At 44.7% G+C, this 23,564-nt stretch overlaps 1 long non-coding RNA gene across 13 annotated transcripts in view; it reads left to right on the top strand.

The window, feature by feature from the left end:
• LOC134347806 (uncharacterized) overlaps positions 1-23,564 on the top strand; it is a 293,384-nt gene that overhangs the window by 221,632 nt on the left and 48,188 nt on the right. For all 13 annotated transcript variants that reach the window (XR_010018266.1, XR_010018260.1, XR_010018264.1 and 10 more), the window contains one exon: positions 17,249-17,305. This is a non-coding gene — a long non-coding RNA (uncharacterized LOC134347806). The remainder of the gene's footprint in view (positions 1-17,248; positions 17,306-23,564) is intronic.

Here is a 23,564-nt window from a genome sequence, read left to right as displayed (position 1 = left end):
ATCTTGAATTTTAAATCTTGAAGCTTGAACTGAATTATGATCACTGCTGCCTGTTTGCTCTTCCACTGCTACCATTTCCATCTACCAAACTTCATCCAGAAAATGAAAAAAATTCTGCCCCATCTCTTGTTAGAGTTGTTATGTGGTAATGTAAAATGATTTCTTGAATGTAATTTAAACACACAGCATCCTCTAAACCCTTACACTGATTGTATCCGTTGATGTACGATAGTTGTAATCTCCTTTTATCTCTACCCTCTTATGTTTGCAACACTACTGAATAATTCAAAGTCAAAGTAAATTTATTATCAAAGCACATATACGTCTCTAAATACAACCCTGAAATTCATTTTCTTGTGGGCATTCAGACTACATACAGGAAACACAGTGGAATCAATGGAAGACTTCACCTAACAGGACAGACAATCAAGCAATATGCAAAATGCAGACACAAAATACACAAAGAAAGAAAACCAGAAATCATAATAATAATAATAATAATTTAAAAAAAGCAATAAATGTTGAGAACATGAGATGGAGAGTCTTTGAAAAGGAGTCCATTGGTTGTGGGAACATTTTAGTGATGGGACAAGTGAAGTTGAGTCAAGAGCTTGATGCAACAGGGGTAATAACAGTTCCTGAACCTGAGATGTGGGATTTGATGCTCCCGTACTTCATTCCTGATGGCAGCAATGAAAAGAGAGCATGGCTTGGGTGGTGGTGGGGTGGTCCCTGAAGATGGATACTGCTTTCCTGTGACAGGGCTACATGTAGATGTCCCCAAAGGTGGGGAGGGTTTTGCCCATGATGACTGGGTCATATCTACTACTTTTTGTAAGATTTTCCATAAGTTATCTGTTTACTCTTTCAAAAGAATGTATATGGCTTTACTTGGTGATCTTTCCAAAAAAAACCTCTTTTTATCATTCCTTAACCACCATTGCCCTTCTCTATTCCCCTTCCCCCATTAATATATGAAGAAGATTTCAATCTTATTGACCTTAAAGGAAAGATATCAATAAGATAGAGTGCAGAGAAAATTTACAAGGATGTTGCCAGGACTTGAGGACCTGAGATACAGGGAAAGGTTAAGTAGGTTCAGACTTTATTCCCTGGAGTGTAGGAGAATGAGGGGAGATTTGAAGGAGGTATACAAAATTATGAGGGGTATAGATAGGGCTAGTGCAAGCAGGCGTTTTCCACTGGCATTGGGTGAGACTAGAACTGGAGGTCATGAGTTAAAGGTGAAAGGTGAAATAGTTAAGGGCAACATAAGGGGGAACCAGAAGGCAGTGTGAGTGTCTAATAAGCTGCCTGCAGAAGTGATGGATGGAGGGTTCAATTGCAGCATTTAAGAAAATTTTGAATAAGTACATTGATGGCAGAGGTATGGACGGCTGTGGTCCAAGTGTGGATCAATGGGACTGGACAGAATAATAGTTTAGCATGGACTAGATGGGCCAAAGGGCCTGCTTTACTGTTCATTGACTATTTGGAAACCCTACAATCACCAATCTGGAGTTGCCAGTCCTATTCTTTTTTATGCTATGTTTCAGTAATACCTGTAACATCATATTATTCATTACCCCTATCTATATTTCCAAGGCATTACCATACAAATTGTAAATCTCTACTATATGTTCAACCTCCTTTCCCTTGGTGTCAATGGACAGCTCTTTACATTCCTTCAACATAGTTTTCCACTCTCCTTTCTGAAAATGTTTGGGTTTTTCATTCACCCAGCCATATTGTTTTCTGATGTTTGAAAAAGAATTTAAAAAGCCAAAAAACAATATCTCAGTAAATCAATAAGACAATATTGGTCCCAACCTATGTAAACTTTCTGCCTTTTCTTAATTTACTAAGGTATGGAAGTTTACGGGCTACATGGAGGATTTTTACACAAAGATTGATGAATGCATAGAACACACTGCCAGGGTTGGTGGTAGAGGCGGATACATTAGGAACATTTAAGAAGCTCTTAGATAGGCACATGGATGATAGAAAAATGGAGGGTGATGAGGGAGGGAAGGGTTAGATTAGTTTTAGAGTAGGTTAAAAGGAATCCTGGAACATCCGGACAGCAAACATGCATACATCATACAGCTCAGCATTCAATACCATCATCCCCTCAAAACTAATCGATAAACTCCAAGACCTTAGCCTCAATACTTCCTTGTATAATTGGATCCTGGATTTTCTCACTTTCAAGGACTCTTCATCTCATGTTCTTGATATTTTTGCTTATCTATTTCTTATTATTTCTTTCTTTTTGTATTTGCACAGTTTGTTGTCATTTGCACATTTATTCTGTTTTGGTTACTATTCTATAGATTTATTGAGTATGCCCACAAGAAAAGGAATCTCAGGGTTGTATATAGTAACATATATGTACTTTGATAATGACTTTGAAAAGGTCAGCACAGCATCATGGGTCAAAGGGCCTGTATCGTTCTGTATTGTTCCTTGTTCTATGTATCACAAAAGTGATAAGAGCTAACGGTTGCTGTACCATTTTGGACAAGGGTGCTGATGTGGAGGGGGTGCAGGCTACAATGTTGAGAAAGCTGATATATTAGCACTTGGAATCTAAGTTATAGAAAGCTATGGACCATGTGTTGGTGAGAAACTGACCAATGTCCAACCACACCTCCTGCAAACATTCGTGCATGCGCCAACATAGGTGACATACATGTGCACACACAGGCACTGTGAAGTCACTTGTGCAGTACTTGTGAGATCCAAGGCTCTTGAGCCTCCTTGCCCGTGGTAGTAGTGGGAAGAGAGAAAGGCCTGGACGATGATGATGATGCTGACGTTGACTCAGACCTGAAAGGCCAGCGTCAGGCATATTCATGCCTCACAAGGCGCAGTTCGAAAGGCTGTGTGGGGCGCCACTCCCCGCACAGACATCTTGCAGTGTTATTTTACAAGGCCGAGTTGCGAGCTCGACATCAACCCAGCACAGATGGCGAGCACGCTCGGGAGCGGTCCGTCACTGGACCGGCGCTGATCTCACTGCGCCAGCAGCCGACCAGCCTGGATGGTGGGGGTTTTTGATGACGGATGCTGCTTTCAGAATCAGAATCAGGTTCATTATCATGAAATTTGCTGTTTTGTGGCAGCAGTACAGAGTAAGACATAAGAGAAATGAGAAATATAAAAATAAATATGTAGTGCCAACTGAGAGCAAACTAGTGAAGTAGTCTTCAATGTCCATTCAGAAACCTGATGGCGGAGGGGAAGAAGCTGTCTTTAAATGTCGAGAGTGTGTCTTCAGGCTCCTGTACCTCCTCCTTCATGGTAGGCCAGCTGGTGGCGCAGTGAGATCAGCGCCGGACTCCGGATCGGAGGTTCCCGAGTTCGAATCCAGGTCAGGCCACCCCTGAGCCGGGCTGAGTGTCGAGCTAGCCACTCGGCCTCGTAAAAAATACGAGGGTCGGGTCAGGAGCGTTCATAACGTGACCCGGTTAATCCTGACACCACGTGCCAGACGAGAATGGCTGAATGTCTGGTAGGACACGCTTAAAAAAAAACGGTTGCAATGAGAAGTGGGCGTGTCCCCATCGATGGGGGTCCTTAATAATGGATGCCAAATGTTCATCCCATGCCTTTTGAGGGTGCCCTCGATCCTGAGGAGACCAATGCCCTTGATAGAGATGGCTGAGTTTACAACCCTCTGCAGCTTTTTCCAATGCTGTGCAGTAGCTGCTCCATACCAGTCTGAAAATTGTAAGGGTTGTTACACATTGCGGCAAGGGTGACACTGTGCTGTGAATGATCCAGCTGTGTTTCATTTTGTACTGCAGTTGTCTTTTTTTTCCAAGATGGCACCTGTCTGCAGTCTCTGTGGAGGTTGCAACTCAGAATCAGATTTAGTTTTTTTTGGGGTTCATGGTTCATATGGATGGCTTTGGGGATATAGAGGGGAGTTGAGGGTCAGGTTAGAGATTTGGGAAATTAGAGGACAGGCTGGAGTGTAAGTGTCTGCTCTATATTCGAAGGCAAGCGGGAAGGGAGGAAAATACTGAGGTAAATTTCATGGGTTCATTCAGAAATCTGATGGCGGAGGGGAAGAAGCAGTTTCTAAAATGATGTGTAGGTGTCTTCAGGCTCCTGTGCCCCCTCCCTGATGGTAGTATGCTGGAATCAAGCACATACAGTTTCATTTGTGCCAAAAGACACACACTCGCGTTCAGACACACCCATACTTGGACACGGATACACAAACACACACGCAAACATCAGTGCCCCAGCGGCAGCGCAAAGGGATGATTCCTGCTGCAATTATAGTGCGTGACATTCCCTGCACATCCCACCTCCGATCAATTATCCACAATCATACGACTCTTGTCTGTGGGTCAGCAGCAGAAAGACAATCGGAGTTTAACCAGTTAAAACCAGTTAAAGCTGCCAGCCTAGTAGCACAGAGATTGGGCCGTGTGCCAGGCACATGTTGCTATGGTACCATCCTCCCAAAGGTGATGCATTTTGCCGAATTCTGTGTTGCCGTCTGCAGGCCAGACAGCACTGTGAGGCAGGGATTCCTTTGTGTTTTGTGTTTGCTCGATAAAGAACAACCCTCCCGCTTTGCAGTAAGGATGTGGTTTCTGCACAGATTGATGTCCCAGGGAGAGATCAATGAAAGCTTGAGTGAAAGGAGAGGAGCTGAGAGAGAGTCAGAGAGTTTGAGGCAGAGCACAGACGAGCTGGGGTTGCGACAGAGACAATCAACCGGGCAATAGGACAGAGGGAGAGAGAGGAAACAGGGCAGGAAGGATTGAGATAGGCAAGGCTGAGAGGTTAACGTCACAGCGATGCAGAGGAGCAGACAAAGGGAGATGCCAGGGAAGGCTGAAGAAAGCTGCAAAGAATATCTTAGGAAAATAAAAGATGCAGAGTCAGGAGGGAGGGAACGGAGAAGCGGAGTGGGGAGAGAGAAGATAGTGAGAGGAACAGACAGTTTGTGAAAAAGGAGAGGGAGTGAGGGAGAAATGCAAAGTCAGAGAGTACGAGTGCGGGGAAATTGAGGTTGAGAGCAGTAAGTGAGGGAAGGGGAATTGAACGTGCCCGATCGAGAGCTGGAGGAAAGAGTAGGAGAGTGGATAAGGAGATGTACGAGGGAAGGAAAAACAGAGAAATGGCACGAGGCTCAGGGACTAGCGTATTTCAACTCAGCACGCAAAATGGCGGAGCGTTCCATGTTCCTGCCCCGGCTCGCAGAGCGCTTCAGCTTTGGACTTGGAAGCACAACTTTGCCATTGTGCTGTTGGCTGCGTTTCTTCGCTTATTTTTTGGCAGGGTACCAGGGGGCTGAACTCTCCATGCTTGAGAAATCCTGCTGTTTATCTCCTGATTTTCGCCCCAAAAAAAGACTAGAAAAAAAGAAACTGAATATAGGCAGGGACAGTGAGCTTGGGGCGGTAGAGAGGGGCAAAGGAAACAGGATTTTAAAAACTATTTATATTGGCGTTCGTGTGTGTGTGTGTGTGTGTGTGTGTGTGTGTGTGTGTGTGTGTATCTGTGTGAGTGTAAGTGTGTGCATATTTGTGTGCTTGTCTGTGTGTGTAGGTCTGTATGTCTGTGTGTTTGTGCGGAAGAGAGAGAGAGAGAGCGAGAGAGAGGAGAAAGGAGTGTGAGGGGGAAGTTTCTGTTTTATTTAAAATTTTGGCTTTCCCCAAGGAAGGGAAGGGAAGGGAAAGTTTCGAAAATCTTTGTGACAGGATGCAACAAAGCCTTGGCAGAGGGCAGGCCGACTGAGCCACCAAAAGCAGGAGTCTGTCATGAAGCTTCAAGGAAAAGGGGGTGGTCTATTCCCTGCACCCTCCTCTAACTTCAGTCCTCCGACCCCCCGACATCTTTCTTCGTTGGCACGCCGCCTCTTGAAGAAATGCTGAAACTCTTCGCCGATGAAAAAATGTACATTTACAACCATAAAACTGGAGCCAAGCGTATTGGAGCTGCTGCACCCTCTGAATGACGGGTGTAAGCTTAACCACTGAGAGAGCCTCTTTCCTGGGATCTGTGTCCGGACCGAATGTTAAAGATTCCAACATCTCCTCCGACCTGGGATTTGCACCGGAACGCCAAGCGGAGATTTCAGATTTTATTTTGAAATTTTTTTTTTGCTAATTCGGTGGGTGGTAGGCGAGGTGGGGGTAGGGGGGGGAGAAGTGATAACCTTGGTTGTAGATTGCCTCCCCATTCTGGCCCGGCTCATCATGGGGTTGGAAGAATCGCTGCTGTACTGTGACATCATACTATCACCGTGGATCTTTAGGGGGACGCCAGACAGCCCCTCCGCCTCTTCAACCGCGCTCCCCCCCCATTCTCCCCATTCCTCCTATACCTCCCTTTCTCCCTGTCCCTCTTCTGCACAAATTCCCTTCTTCCCCCTCTTCCCCTCCCTCTCTCCCTATCCTCCTCTCTCCTCCACCCTTTGCCACCATCCATCTCTCAATCCAATCCCTTCCACATCTATCTTCCCCCAGCCATCTTCCTTCAGATGAGACTCCAGCCATCGGTGATACAGACCGTTTGTGACGTTTACTCCTCTTCATTTTGCCCCTTGCTGAGGTAAATTTACCCTTTGCTGAAGCAGGTACTGATTTTCTCTTTCCTTTTCATTATGCCTTTTCGATATTTTCTGATCATCTATCTGCAAATAATGAAGGTTGAGTTTTAATTTTTAATCGTTGGTCGAGTCGGTTGTGTTTCAGTATTTGTAGAGGGAAGTGGGTGTTGTTGTAGCCTTGTGTAAATGCATCAATAAGTGTGTTGAATCTAACGTGTCGGAGACTGTGTTTGCACCCACACACTGGCATTGCACTTCTGGGGCCAGGCAGCCTCAATTTGCTGTCATATGTCTCTGCTCACATGTGCTTCTCGTTTCAACCCAAACTTGGCAGCAGGGTGGCGGGGTGGGGGGGGCGCGGTTGTTGTGTTGGCAGGTGCGTGCAATTTGGAGAACTTTCTGGAACAGCCTTTGAGAAAGCAAAGCGAAATTTCAGAAATGGGTGAATGGCAGGCAGGCTGATGTCGGAACTGGGCACTGGGGTGGAAGAAGGGGTTTGAAGCAATTTACAAGTCACAGATTTACGTATTTATAAGGGAGAGAGGATGGGGAGGGGCCATTGTCATACGGTTTGCTTTAACCTGCCTTTTTCAGCATTTCCTTTTGTGTTGGCGCCGGGTAGGCTAGCCACTGTGTGTGGTGCCCACATGAACAGCAGATGCCCTGGATGTGGTCAAGTGGGGCCTGTCTCCAACCCTATATAGCATGGTTGGACCTTAGCATTTTTGGTCTGCGTGTGTTACGGAAAAGGGGCTGTTATGGATGAAGCATTAAATCAGATGTGCATTTAATAACGTAGGAGATTGGAGCAGTGGTCAGTCAATTGACCGTTTCAAGCCTACTCAATGGCTGACCTCATGACTTATCCACATTCCTGGCCGCAAAGTCCTGATTCACTTGGCACCGTGGTAGCGTAGAGGTTAGCGCGATGCTATTACAGCCCAGAGCGTCAGAGCTTGGATTTCAATTCCAACGCCTCCTGTAAGAAGTTTGTACATCCTTCCCATGAACACAAGGGTTTCCTCCGGGTGCTCTGGTTTCCTCCCACATTCCCAAGATGTGTCAGGTAGTGGGTTCATTGGTCACTGTAAATTGTCCTGTTATTAGGCTAGGGTTAATTAGGTGTGGTGCTGGTCTGGAAGGGTTTGTCCTGTGCTATATCTCATAATAGAATAAAATCAAAATAAAATAAAATCTAGCATCAGAAACAGGGGCAAGAGCCATGGAGAGATATACAGTACATTAACAAGATCCTCCAGTCCACCATATTTATCCTGATCTCAAGCCGCTATCCATAGCTGGTGGCCTGAAATGGCGACTGTTTATTTCTCATCATGGATGCTGCCTGACCTGCATTTCCTCCTGCATTCCATAAGTGTAACTCTCTCTAATTCTTCCGCAGATATGAGTAAGTGTTCCCAACACCAATGTTATACTGTAACCAATCCCATTTCCCACCATTCGGTCAGTGGTCATCTGCGGCTTGGCAATTCAAGCACTTGCCTTGAATACTTGTTAAATGCTTCAGGAGTACCTCCACCACCTTGAGCTTTGATGAAAATCATGGCCAATCACAATTCCACCACAAAGCCTATCCCCAATGCTGACAGATGTATTGAGCTGTTAGGACCAGCTTTGATAGACACGAGGCTTTTGGGCAGCATGGTAATGTAGTGGTTAGCATAATGCTTTACAGCGCCAACGATTGGGGTTCAATTCCCGGCACTGTCTGTAAGGAATTTGTACATACTCCCCGTGACCATGTGGGTTTACTTCAGGTCCTCCAGATTCTTCTCACATTCCAAAGATGTGCAGGTTTGTACAAGTTAGAGTTAGGAAGTTGTGGGCATGCTCCATTGGCGCTGGAAGCATGGCAACACCTGCGGGCTGCCCACAGTACGTCTTCCGACTGTGTTGATCATTAACACAAATGATATGCTTCACTGTATGTTTCAATGTACAAGTCACAAATAAAGCTAATCTTTTAATCTTTATCCAACTCTTGGCATAGAGAATCTATTCTAAATGGTATCCTACTCGTCCTGAGATTGTAAACCCTCGTTCTAGACTCTCCATTTAGAGGACATAACCTTCCATCTTTATCCTGTCTGCCCCTGTCTCTTAGGGCTCGGCAGACCATTTCCTGTTCATCTAAACTTCAGACAGTCTTATTTAATCTCCCTCTGTAAGACCATCCCACTCCAAAACTTAGACCAATTAATCTCTTCCCACCCTCGCCCCAAGTTTATAGCAACTCTGTTCAGTAGGTTGAGTGTGAGCTAGAGCTTTTCACTTTGGAGAGAAGGACGATGAAAGGTGACTTCATAGAGGTCTACATGATGATAGCAGGCATAGAATGAATGGACAACCACCGACTTTTTCCCAAGGCAGAAATGGCTAATATGAGGGTTATAAATTTACGGTGGTGAGATGAAGGTGTGGGGGCGAAAGAAAATCATAAACATGAGGAAGTCTGCAGATGCTAGAAATCCCAAGCAGCCCACACACAAAATGCTGGAGGAACTCAACAGGTCAGGCAGCATCTACAGAACTGAATGAATACTTGGACTTCAAACAACAGGAATTCTGCAGATGCTGGAAATTCAAACAACACACATCAAAGTTGCTGGTGAACGCAGCAGGCCAAGCAGCATCTATAGGAAGAGGCGCAGTCGACGTTTCAGGCCGAGACCCTTCGTCAGGACTAACTGAAGGAAGAGTGAGTAAGGGATTTGAAAGCTGGAGGGGGAGGGGGAGATGCAAAATGATAGGAGAAGACAGGAGGGGGAGGGATAGAGCCGAGAGCTGGACAGGTGATAGGCAAAAGGGGATACGAGAGGATCGTGGGACAGGAGGTCCGGGAAGAAAGACAGGGGGGGGGGTTGACCCAGAGGATGGGCAAGAGGTATATTCAGAGGGACAGAGGGAGAAAAAGGAGAGTGAGAGAAAGAATGTGTGCATAAAAATGAGTAACAGATGGGGTACGAGGGGGAGGTGGGGCCTAGCGGAAGTTAGAGAAGTCAATGTTCATGCCATCAGGTTCTCTAACTTCCGCTAGGCCCCACCTCCCCCTCGTACCCCATCTGTTACTCATTTTTATGCACACATTCTTTCTCTCACTCTCCTTTTTCTCCCTCTGTCCCTCTGAATATACCTCTTGCCCATCCTCTGGGTCAACCCCCCCCCCCGTCTTTCTTCCCGGACCTCCTGTCCCACGATCCTCTCGTATCCCCTTTTGCCTATCACCTGTCCAGCTCTCGGCTCCATCCCTCCCCCTCCTGTCTTCTCCTATCATTTTGCATCTCCCCCTCCCCCTCCAGCTTTCAAATCCCTTACTCACTCTTCCTTCAGTTAGTCCTGACGAAGGGTCTCGGCCTGAAACGTCGACTGCACCTCTTCCTATAGATGCTGCTTGGCCTGCTGTGTTCACCAGCAACTTTGATGTGTGAATACTTGGACTTTTTGGGCCAACACCGTTCTTTTTATTCTGACAATTTCCCCCTTCCTTCTCAGTCTTGAAGAAGGGTCTCAGCCCAAAATATTGACCATCTATTCATGTCCATAGATGCTGCCTGACCTGCTGAATTCCTCCAGTGTTTCGTGTGTGTTATATGGGGGGGATGTTGGATGTAATTCTTTTACACAGAGAGAGTTGGGTGCATGCAATGTGCTGCCCAGAGTGGTGGTAGAGGCAGGTACATTAGGGACATTTAAGAGTCTCTTTGATAGGCACATGCATTGCAGAAAAATGGAGGACTGTGTAGGAACGAAGGTTTAGACAGATCTTAGAGTATCTTATAAGGTCAGCACAGCACTGTGGGCCGAAGGGCCTGTGCTGTTCTATGACCTAAAGTGTAATCATTGTTGGATACAGAAACCAAGACTGCAGGGTTAAGGCTGTTCACTTGGAGGGGACGGACAGAGGGCTGGGAAGTAGGATTAGAGCGGATGACTGTCCTGCAGCCGTACCTACACAATGGGCCCTTCTGTGCTGTGGAGATTTTTTTTTCCCTGATCAGTCAGCCGCTGCTGGCTGCTCGGAGGATTTCAGGGGTGAAAATGGAATCAGGTTCAAGCGTCACTGCCTTTGCGATCAAACAGCCAGTCCCCCGCTTACAGCTCACTGCCTGAACTTGCATGTGATTCATGATCGCTTGGACGGAGCACAAAAGGGCAGCTGGTGGCAGTGAGTCACACTTGAGCAAGAGGCAGTGCTTTCGGGAAAGGAGGCTTGTCTCCTGTGGCATTGCACATGCTTTCTCAGGGAGCCTCTTCCCTTGCCTGCCTATCTCTGCACTGATTGTCTCTCCCCCTTCCCCTCCATCAGCCCTGTTTCATTCTAATGAGATTACCACTGGGGTTATTTATGAGGAGAGGCCATCGGGGCTGTACCTGCAGCCTTTGGAAGGGAGGAAGCTGGGCAGAGTGTGAGACTAATGAGGAGTCCAGACAGCTTAAACAGGAAAGGATTACACCATTCAACAACAAGGTCAAAAACTAAGGACATAGATTCAAGCTAATTGGAAGAAGGTTGAGGGAGGAGAAAGGTAATTCTTTCACTGATAGAGCTCTAGGGGTCCGGAACATGTGCCGGGGGAGACAGAAACCCTTTCTGCATTAAAAGCTACTTGGACGAACACTTAAATTACTCTGATACAGTGGGCTGACTTGTTTCCTCTGTCTTTTTTCCTCGTAGAACACAGAAAGATAAAAATTAGCTCTAGTTATCACGTGTACAGTGAAGTCGTCATTGGCAACAACAACCAACACAGTCCGAGGATTGTGCTGGGGGCAGCCCGCAAGAGTCGTCATGCTTCCAGTGACAACGTGGCTTGCCCACAATTTATGAACCTGTATGTTTTTGGAAAGAGAGAGGAAAGTGGAGCCCCTGGAGGAAAACCACACGGTCATGGGGAGAACATAGAACTTGGAATATTACAGTACAGGATAGGCCTTTTGACCCGCAATGTTATGTTGATTTTTTTTATCCTTTTGTAAGATCATTCAAATGCTTCCCTCTAGCATAACCCTCCATCTTTCCATAATCCATGTGCCTCTCTAAGAGTCTCTTAAATGTCCCTAATGTATCTGCCTCTTCCACTACGCCGAGCAGCATGTTCCATGCATCAACCACTCTCTGTGTATAAAAACCTACCTCCGATATTACCCTTATACTTTCCTCCAATCACCTTAAAATTATGCCCCCTTGTATTAGTCATTTCTGTTCTGGGAAAAAATCTCTGGCCGTTCACTCCATCAATGACTCATCATCTTGTCCACATCTATCAAGTTATTTCCTGCTCCTTCATTCCAAAGAGAAAAGGCTTTGCTCACTTAATATTTCCTCATAAGACACACACTGTAATCCAGGCAGCACCCTGATAAATCTCTTCTGTAACTTTTCTAAATCTTCCTCATCTTTCCTACAGTGAAGTGACTAGAACTGAACACAATACTCCATATGGTCTAACCAGGGTTTTTCAGTGGAGCAACATTATCTTGCAGCTCTTGAGTTCAATCCCCCAACTAATGAAGGGCAACACAACATACGCCTTCTTAACCATCCTATCAACTTGCATGGCAATTTTGGGCAGTCGATGGGTGTGGACCTCAAGATCCCTCTATTCTGATGGAGGATGAGAGGTGACCTGATAGAGGTGTATAAGATGGTGAGAGGCGTTGATCATGTGGATAGTCAGAGGCTTTTTCCCAGGGCTGAAATGGCTAACAAGAGAGGGCACAGGTTTAAGGTGCTTGGAAGTAGGTACAGAGGAGATGTCAGGGGTAAGTTTTTTAAGCAGATAGTGGTGAGTGTGTGGAATGGGCTGCCAGTGATGGTGGTGGAGGTGGATATGATAAGATCTTTTAAGAAACTCCTGGACAGGTACATGAAGCTCAGAAGAATAGAGGGCTATGGGTAACCCTAGGTAATTTCTAAGGTAAAGACATGTTCGGCACAGCTTTGTGGGCCGAAGGGCCTGTATTGTGCTGTAGGGTTTCTTTGTTTCTATGTTTCCTCCACACTGCTAAGAATCCTGCCAATAATCCAGATGACATGATCGATCCATCGGACTTGGTGTTACTTTATCGTAAAGGAGAATCACGTTGGCCTCCTCCAGGACGCTGGTCTTAGTGTGTCTGCCCTTCCAGCTGATCATCAAAATCTTTTGTGAGGATCTTTGGTGGCATTATTCCAGGGTTTTCAGGTGTCTGTTGTAGGTGGTCCATGATTCAGCTTCATACAGTAACATAGGAAGGATCTTTTGTAAGGAACTTTGGTGTTATTGTTCCAGGGTTTTCAGGTGTCTGTTGTAGGTGGTCCATGATTCAGCTCCATACAGTAACATAGGAAGGATCTTTTGTAAGGAACTTTGGTGTTATTGTTCCAGGGTTTTCAGGTGCCTACTGTGGGTGGTCCATGATTCAGCTCCATACAGTAACATAGGAAGCATATTTTGTAAGGACATTCGGTGGTATTGTTCCAGGGCTTTTGAAGAAACCTCCAGCCCCACCCCCTTTGACCAGGTTCCATTGCCAGGTTGCGTACACTTGTGTTTTGTCATGCTAGAGCTCGGTGGCCCCACTATTGATTCTGCATGGGACGGATCCCATTTAGGGAGAACTTCAGCCAAATGCAGATGGTGCCTTTGTTTCCAGCTTCCTGACTGCGGGTGCTTGCTCTGGTTATGGCAATAAATAGTAGAGAGAGCAGCACAAACTGGTGCATTGCAATCCAGGTGCCACAATGGACTGCGACAGAGACAGTCTGTGATGAAGCAGGAAGCTGATGCTCTCCAGATTTATGACGAGGTACAGATGGGGCCTTTAACTGCGGGATTCAAAGACAGCAGAGAAACTATATATATGTATATATAAATAAAATACACTCAGTGGCCAGTTTAATAGGATGCCTCCTGTACCTAATAGTGTGCCCATTGAGTGTACCTTCATGGTCTGCTGCTGCTGTAGGCAATCCACTTGAAGGTTCGACATGTTGTACATTCAGAGACGCTCTCCTGCTCACCACTGTTGTTACTTGTGGCTTTTTAAATTATCGTCGACTTCCTGTCAGCTTGAACCAGTCTGGCCATTTTGACCTCTCTCATTAACAAGGTACTTCACCCACAAAACTGCCGCTCACTGGATGCTTTTTGTTTTTTCACACCATTCTCTGTAAACTCTAGAGATTGTTGTGCGTGAAAATCCCAGGAGATCAGCAGTTTCTGAGATACTCAAACCACCCCATCTGGCACCAACAATCATTCCACAGTTAGTCACCTCGATCACATTTCTTCCCCATTCTGATGTTTGGTGTTAACAACAACTGAACCTTTTGACCATGTCTACATGTTTTTATGCATTGAGTTGCTGCCACATGATTAGCTGATTAGATATTTGCATTAATGAGCAGGTGTACAAATGTACCTCATAAAGTGTCCACTGTGCGTATATCCAAACATGAGCCACAGGCTGGAAACTAAATGATTATTAAAGAATGTAGAATATAGAACCTACAGCACAATACAAGACCTTCAGCCCACAATGTTGTGCTGACCTTTTAACCTACTCCAAATCAATCTAACTCTTCTCACCACATAGCCGTCTGTTTTTCTTTTATTCATGTGCCTATCTAAGAGTTTCTTCAACATAATTAATACATCTACCTCTACCACCACTCTCTGTGTGAAGAACCTGTCTTTGGCAACCCCATATACTTTCCTCCAATCGCCTTAAAATTACTATGCCTCTTGTATTTCCATCCTGGGAAAAAGGTGCTGGCTCTATGCTTCTTATCATCCTGTGTACCTCCATCAGGTCATCTCTTATCCTCCTTCACTCCAAAGGGAAAAGCGTTAGCTGGCCCAATCTGTCATCATGCTCTCTAATCCAGCCAATAGTCTGGTAAAGTCTCCTCTGCCCTGTCTGTGAAGCTTCCACATCCTTCCTATAATGAGGTGACCAGAACTGAACTCAATTTGGAACTTGCAATTTATTCCAGAATGTGAAAATTCCAGGGGAGTAAGTTACAAGCTGAAATCTGTTTATGGAGACTGCAGGGCTTTATAAAGTATAATCAATAATCTGGGTTAGAGATGAGTGCCTAATTAAGGATTTCTAGAGTCATAGAAGACTACAGCACAGAAACAGACCCTTTAGCTCATCCAGCCAATGCTGAACGCCTCGTCCCATCAACCTGCACCCAGACCACAGCCCTCCATACTCCTCCCATCCATGCACCTACCCAAACTTCTCTTGAGAATTGAAGTCAAAATCTCATTCACCACTTGTGCTGGCAGCTTGTTGCACACTCTCACCACCCTCTGAGTGCATAAGTTCTCCTTCATGTCCCCCTTAAACATTTCACCTTTCACCCTTAACCCATGACCTCTAGTTCTAGTGTCACCCTACCTCAGTGGAAAAGGCCTGCTTACATTAACCCTATCAATTACCCTGATATTTTGTATACCTCTGTCAAATCTCCCTCAGTCTTCGACCTTCTAGGGAAGAAAGTTCTAACTAATTCAATCTTTCCTTATAACTCAGGTCCTTCAGTCCCAGAAACATCTTTGTAAATTTTCTCTGTACTCCTTCAATATTATTTACATCCTTCCTGTATGTAGGTGACAGACATCCCACCCTGCAGAAACTCATTTCAGGGAGGTAGCATCATCAATTTGCGGGAGACTTCCGGGAGAGGTGGGATGTCTGCGATAGAGTAGCTCCTTAGCAGCCAGCCAGCTAGTTTAAATAACGTTAGCTATGCTAATGAACGAATGACACCTGTTAATCTCACCTCAACACATCTTTTATAGTCTTAACCCACCATGGGCAATAGAAAAGTCACTGTTGCAAACAGTGCAGCGAGCAACACCGTCATTATTTTGACCCCTATTAGGCAGGGGTACACTTTAGTGTAGTCTGGGGTGACGTACGTTTCATTTTTTTTGGAACACTCTGCCATGGCGCTGTCACGCTCTCTTGTGGTCGCTCGTGCGCTCTCAAGCGCTCTTGCTTGCTTTCTCTCTCGCTTGTTCTCTCTCTCCCTCTCTCGCTTGCTTTCGTTCTCACTTGCGCGCTCTCTCGTGGTCGCTCTCACGCTCTCTCGCTTTTCTCTCGCTCGCTCTCAAAACAATTGATTTCTGTGATATTGTATATAATTTGCGGGCATCAGGGAGCCACTATTCATATGCGGGAGACTCCCAGAAGTTCCAGGAGAGGTGGGATGTCTGAGGTGACCAAAACTGCACACAATACTCCAAATGAGGCCTCACTAAATTAGGCCTTCTAGGGTTGACTTGCAGATTAATGCACATTAGAGTAGAGTTACTGACTGGAATCTTCTCAAGGAGAACAAGGGTTTTATAATGAAGAACAGATGCCCGGGTGTGAGTTATGTATTGAAGTCTAATCAAGTGTTTGGTGGGCTGTCAGGGCTGAAGATCTGTAGAAGATATAGATAGGTCAAGAGAATCAGTGAAAACATTTCAAATGGAATATAATGGGAAAAATTTTGAAGTGATTCACTTTGGTAGAAAAATAAAAATAAGGTGGATTATTTTTACATAGTGGCAGATTGAAAAGTGGGACATTCTGAGAGTTGTGGGTGCTCCCTATACATGAATTCTGGGAAGTTAATATCCAGGAGCAGCAGGCATAGTCATAGAGCTGAACAGCATGGAACCAGACTCTTTGGCTCATCTTATCCATTCTGACCAAGTTGCCTGACTGAACTAGTCTTATTTGCCTGTATATTGACCTATATCCCTCTAACTTCAGAAAAATAGGAAATAATTTTATTGAAACATACAAAATTCTTAAAGATTTACTGGGAAAATGCAGGGAGAATCAGAATCAAGATCAGATTTATTATCACTAGCATATGTCATGAAATGGGTTGCTTTATGACAACAGTACAATGCAATACCTAAAAACATTATAAAATTACATATATCAATGAGAAGAGGGCATGATGGGAGCCCATGATGGTGGATGCCACCTTTTTGAGGCATTGCCTTGTGAAGATGTACTCAACGATGGGGAGGCTAGTGCCCATGATGTAAAATCATCCATGATGGAGGTTGATTTCCATGATTGGGATTTTCAGACCCCGGGGTTCACAGAAATAATGGCTGCTTACTCAGGATGGAGATAAGAAGATAGCTCCTTTCCCAGAGGGTGGTGAACACTTGGAATTCTCCACCCAAAAGGTTTGTGAGTATAGTTGAGACAGCAATCAATAGATGCTAAAGGAATCAAGAGACAAGAAGTTAATGCAGGAAATTGGCACTGAGGTAAATCATCTTAATGAATGATTTTTTTCTCATGTTTTTGCTGGAGATTAAGCAATGGGCTAGAATCCAACTGAGGGATATAGTTGGTTTATATATAGAACAATGGATAAAAATAAATACTGCAGATGCTAGAAATCTGAGATAATCTCTCCACTCTCACTGCCTGAGTATTTTCAGCACTTTTTGGGGACTGAGTTACACTCATACTTTATGACCTGTTAATATGTGGGTAGAATGAGAACTTGAGGAGAGCAAAGCCATTATGTGTAGACTGTCCTTATTGCCATCCCCTCTTTGACTGACTCTTGGGGTCTGAAGTGAAGTAATCATGTGATCCCAACCAAAAAAGTGTAAAGTATTTTCCCTCTCTCATCTCTTACAGGTAATGCTGCCTTGAGGAAAGTTTCACAACTGCAAGCATTTGGAGAATGCAGCTAAGGTACTGGGTATTATTTTGATTACTTTTTCCCCACGTGCGATGAATTGGAATTGGTTTATTATTATCTCATGTACAAGGTACAATGAAAAGATTGTCTTGTATACTGTTCATACAGATCAATTCATTATGCCGTGCACTGAGGTAGAACAAGTTAAGACAGTGTAATAGTGTGTAGAATAAAGCGTAACAGCTACAGAGAAAGAGTATTGCAGGTAGACAGTAAGATGCAAGGTTAAAATCAAGGTGGTTGTGAGGTCACACGCACAAGTAGCTGGAAGAGTTCAGAAGATCAGGCAGCATCAAAAATCAACTGTTTATTCCTCTCCATAGATGCTGAGTTCCTCCAGCATTTAGCGTGTGTTGCTCTGGGTCTCCAACATCTGTTTGTTTATTGTTTATTGGTTTTATTTTTGCTGGGTGTGGATGAGCAAAGAGGATACTTTAGGTTCTACGTCAGTCAGTAACTGATGATTTATCTTTTGGCACAGACATGAAGATTCACTTGAAGCTTAACATCTGGCTTGCCTTTGGATCCAAAGGTTGTGGATTCAATTCCCATTCCAAACGCTAGAGCCCAAAGCTGAGATCCCAGTGCAATGTCATTCTGTGCGTGAACTAAGATGTCATCTTTCTGATGAGACCTCTGTTGGTTGGATATAAATAACGTTTTACAGAGAAAACTTACAAAGACCTTGCCAGGACTTGAGGACCTGAGTTAGAAGAAATGGTTGAATAGATTAGGACTTTATTCCTTTGTTAGGAATTTATTCCTTGACGTGCAGGAGAATGAGGGGAGATTTGATAGAGATATACAAAATTATGAGGGGCATAGAAAGGGTAAATGCAAGTAGAACGTGGCACATAATGATGATGAAATGCAAGGTTTTTCCACTGAGGCTGGAAGAGACTAGAACGAGAGGTCATGGGTTAAGGGTAAAAGGTGAACTGTTTAAGGGGACCCTGAGGGGGAACTTCTTTACTCAGCTGGTGGCGAGTGTGTGGAATAAGCTGGCATTGGAAGCAGTGGATGTGGGTTTGATTTCAACATTTAAGAGAAGTTTGGATAATTGCATGGGTAGGAAGGGTATCGAGGGCTATGGCCCAGGTGTAGGTCAATGGGACTAGGAAGTACAACGGTTTGGTATAGAGTAGGTGGGCTGTATGGCCTGTTTCTGTATTATGGTGCTCTATGACTCTATGACTCTGATTGTCTTGTGGCCAATAACTATCCGTCAGTAAATATCATTATAACAGAGTTCCTGGTGATGGTCATGTTAGACCTTGAAGAAGAATCCAGTGTGAAAATTAAGTGGGCGATTGTTTTTCAAAGAATACAACATAACATTGGTGTTCTACAAGAGATTGCCAGTCAGCATTGAGCTCATCGTACTGCCTTAGGGACTCTGCCAGTGAATTTTTCCTTGGGGTTTACTCCCGAAGCCTTCCTTGTGAGTGGGTCTAGCCACAAGGCAGCGGAGGTTTGAGATCAGAATTTTTCTTCTCCGAGATGAGCTGCAACCAAAGCGATTAAGATGCCAGTAACCCACAACCCACCTTTGCCTCTTCTTCTGTCTGCAGAATCTGTTCCACTGGACTTAGTAGCTAAGCCACACATGAAGCCGGGAGTTAGACTTGGTTGTCAGAGGCTATTTGAGATGTGTGCTGTTGGGAGCATTTCACAGGAGCTTATTCCCACTATACGTCCATCCCCCTGCTATGACAATCTTAAACAATCTATTACATAGCAACGTACTACAATCCCCACAGTGCAGCTTGAAGAAGCAGTGGAAACAGATTCAAGATTAACCTTCAAAGGGAGATTGGAATTGTCCTCATAGAGTAAAATCAGCAGACAAATCTGACTGCGAGATCGAGCTTCGATAATATTATGTTTTGATGGAGAATACTAATGTCTTGCAGAGTCAGTCATAGACTGCTGTGTCTGCCACTGCCTGGAAGGTTCACCATGTTGCCTCCTGCCAGTCAAGTAAAGTGAAAGTGGTTCCAAACAGTGTTAAAGGAGTTCATAGCTGTGAAGCCTCTAATAGGATTGGACCAGACAGGCTTAACAGCCTCCTTGTCCAATGCTGCCAACTCTTCTTCTTAAGGCCATCACCCCAGCTGGGGCATTGACTGCTAACAGCAGTTAGCCATAGTCCTCTGTCCTGCGCCAGTCTTTTCATCTTTCAAGGTGTCATCATCATTATAAGACCATGAGACCGTAAGACAAAGGAGCAGAATTTGGCCATTTGGCACAAAGAGTCTGCTCCGCCTTTAATCATGGCTGATCCTTTTTTTCCCCTCCTCAGCTCCACTCCCTGGCCTTCTCCCCATAACCTTTGATTCCATGTCCAATCGAGAACCTATCAAGCTCAGCCTTAAATATACCCAATGATCTGGCTTCCACTGCTGCCTGTGGCAATAAATTCCAAAAATTCACCACCCTCGGCGAAAGAAATTCTTTCACATCTCTGTTTTAAATGGACACCCCTCTATCCTGAGGCTGTGCCCTCTTGTCCTAGATCCCCAGCATGGGAAGCGTTCTTTCCACATCTACTCTGTCTACACCTTTCAACATTCAAAAGGTTTCAATGAGATTCCCCCCCTCACCCTTCTAAGTTCCAGCCAATACAGACCCAGAGCTATCAAACGTTCCTCGTATAATAACCCTTTCATTCCCAGAATCATCCTTGTGAACCTCCTCTGAACTCTCTCCATTGCCAGCACATTTTTTTTTGAAGAGAAGCCCAAAACTGTTCACAATACTCGAGGTGAGGCCTCACCAGTGTCTTATAAAGCCTCAGCACCACATTCCTGCTCTTATATTCTAGACCTATTGAAATGAATGATAACATTGCATTTGCCTTCCTCACCACTGACTCATGCTGCAAGTTAACCTCTGGGGTGTTCTGCACAAGGACTCCCAAGTTCCTTTGCATTTCAGTGTTTTTTGGATTTTCTCCGCATTTAGCAAATAGTCTGGACAATTATTTCTTCTACTAAAGTGCATGACCATGCATTTTCCAACATTGTATTTCATTTGCCACTTTCTTGCCTATTCTTCTAATCTGTCTAAGTCCTTCTGCAGCCTATCTGTTTCCTCAACACTACCTACCCCTCCACCAATCTTTGTATCATCTGCAAACTTAGCAACAAAGCCATCCATTTCATCATCTAAATTGTTGATATACAGTATAAAAACAAGTGGTCCCAAAACCGACCCCTGCCGAACACCATGAGTCACTGGTAGCCAACGACAAGGATCCTTTTATTCCCACTCACTGCCTCCTACAAATCAGCCAATGCTCTAACCGTACCCGTAAATTTCCTGTAATACCATGGACTCTTAACTTGGTAAGCAGCTTCATGTGTGGCACCTTGTCAGAGGTCTTCTGAAAGTCCAAATATATACAATATCCACTGCATCCCCTTTATCTATTCTATGTGCAATCTCCTCAAAGAATTTCAGCAGGTTCATCAGGCAAGATATCCCCTTAAGGAAACCATACTGACTTTGTCCTATCTTGTCCTGTGTCAGCAAGTACTCCATAACCTCATCCTTAACAATTGACTCCAATATCTTCCCAACTATAATTTCCTTCCTGCTGTCTTCCACCTTTCTTAAAGAGTGGAGTGACATTTGCAATTTTCCCAGTCCTCTGACACCATGCCAGAAAGTCCAATGATTTTTGAAAGATCATTACTAATGCCTCCACAATCTCTACCGCTACCTCTTTCAGAACCCTAGTGTGCAGTTCATCTGATCCAGGTGACTTTTGTGCCATCAAGTCTTTCAGTTTTTTGAGCACCTTCTCCCTTGTGATAGTAACTGCACTCATTTCTCTTCCCTTGCACCCTTCAACATTTGGCACACTGCTAGTGTCTTCCACAGTGAAGCCTGATGCAAATACTCATTCAGTTCATCTGCCGCCTCATTGTCCCCATTATTATTTCTCCGGCCTGATTTTCTAGCAGTCCTATATCCACTCCCATCTCTCTTTGAGCATTTCTTTAGTTTTTGGAATACATCTAGCCTGCATGTTCTTCATTTTTCCCAGAAACTTACACCATTTCTGCTCTGCTGTCATACCTGCCAGCAGCTCCTTTCAATTTACATTGACCATCTCCTCTCTCATACCACTGTCATTTTCTTTCCTTTACTCCACTGAAATACTGCTACGTCAGACTTTACTTTCTCCCTATCACATTTCACGTTGAAGTCAATTGTATTGTGACCACCGTCTCCTAAGCTCCCTAATCACCTCTGGTTCATTATATAACACCCAATCCAGTGTAGCTGATCCCCTAGTAGGACAACGATGAACTGCTCTAAAGAACCATCTCGTAGGCATTCAACAAACTCACTCTCTTGAGATCTATTTCCAACCTGATTTTCCCAATCGACCTGCATGTTGTCATAACATTGCTCTTTTGACACACCCTTTCTATTTCCCCTTGTAATCTGTGGTCCACATCTCAGCTACTGTTTGGAGGCCTGTATATAACTGCCATCAGGGTCCTTTAACCCTTGCAGTTTCTTAACTCAATCCACAAGGATTCAACACCTTCCCATCCTATATCACATCTTTCTACTGATTTGATGCCATTTTTCACTAGCAGAGCCATGCCATCCCGTCTGCCAACCTTCCTATCCCACCTATACAATGTGTAAAGTGGACATTCAGCTCCCAACTACAACATCTTTCAGCGATGGCCGCAACATCATACCTGACAATTTGTAACAGTGCAAAAAGATCATCCACCTTATTTTTTATACTCTGTGCATTGAGATATAACACTTTCAGTACTGCATATGCTACCCTTTTTGATTCTGCATCCCTAATGAACTGATACTCACCCTGCTGGCTGCAATTTTGTCCTATCATCTGCCTGCCCTTCTGACAGTATGACTGCACGCTACCTTTGTATTTTCATCATCCGTCCTATCCTGAGTCCCTTCACTCTGGTTCCCATCCCCCCCCCCATTTTGTATGATGTTAAAGTCGTCCCATTATGTTGTATGACGTAGGTGATCATGACCATGACCATGATTGTTCCTGACAATTTTTTCTACAGAAGCGGTTTGCCATTGTCTTCTTCTGGCAGTGTCTTTACAAGACCAATGACCCCAGCCATTATCAATAGTCTTCAGAGATTGTCTGCCTGGTGTCAGTGGTCACATAACCAGGACTTGTGATGTGCATCACCATCCACCACCTGCTCCAATGGCTTCGCCTGACCCTGATTTCGGTGGGAGTGGTTAAGCAGGTGTTCCACCTTGCCCAAGGGTGTTCTCCAGGCTAGTAGGTGGAAGGAGTACCTTATACCTCCTTTGGTAGAGATGTGTTTCCACACTGCCACCCAGGTGTAGCCCTTTGAAAATCCTTCCACTAACAGGGATGAGGTCTTTGGGCTTCTGCTGGTGTTTCTACAGCACTGGGTTTTTATGGGATGGGGTTGCTAGCCCCATGCCTAAGCCTCCTTCTTTCACAGCCAGGCTTGGTACCATCTGTGGGGGAGCTAACGCAGCCATTGCTACTGGCAATTCCACCTCTTTTTCACTGCCAACTCAGATAATGCGGACTGTGTCTGCATATGGAAGACCCGGGCATTGTTCAGGCTTGGGCTGGTAACTGGTAAATAACGTTGGCTCTGCACATGGTAATGGCAGCCACTTTTCCTCCCTCATTCCATAGGCATATGTGTGAGGGTTAGTAAACTGGAGGCATGCTATGTTGGTGCTGGAAGCTGAGCAACACTAGCTGGCTTCCCCAGCACATCCTCAGACTGTGTTGGCCATCGATGTAGATGACACATTTCACTCTCTGTTTCAATGTTTTGATGCACATGTGACAAATAAATCTAATCTTTACCTTTATTCTCCTCAAGCAACAAGCACCTCTTTTTGATATTCAGTGGTGTAGCTATCTCTGGGTCGCTGACTATTAAACTATTCTTGTGGGATGGTGAGTAGTGTCTCTTTTGACCAGAATTTCAAACAGAACTGCCACATCAATTCTGCAGCTGAATGAAAAGTCAAGGGCTTGGAGACTTGAAGCAAGTGAGTTAAAGGTTCAGCGAGTATACATCCCTGAGATTTGAATTCCCTGACAAATCACCTGATATCCCAAAGCGTATCCATTGTCTACTCGTCAGCGACCAAGAGAGTGATGGAAGACTTAAGAGTTTAATGAGATTAGGATCCAGTTGTGGATCGATAGGACAAGGAAGAAAATGGTTTGAATGCACCAGACGGGTC

Source organism: Mobula hypostoma, chromosome 6 (assembly GCF_963921235.1).
Source record: "Mobula hypostoma chromosome 6, sMobHyp1.1, whole genome shotgun sequence".
Classification (NCBI taxonomy): domain Eukaryota; kingdom Metazoa; phylum Chordata; class Chondrichthyes; order Myliobatiformes; family Myliobatidae; genus Mobula; species Mobula hypostoma.
The sequence above is the reverse complement of the archived record's forward strand: the minus strand, read 5'-3'. Positions and strand labels throughout refer to the sequence as shown.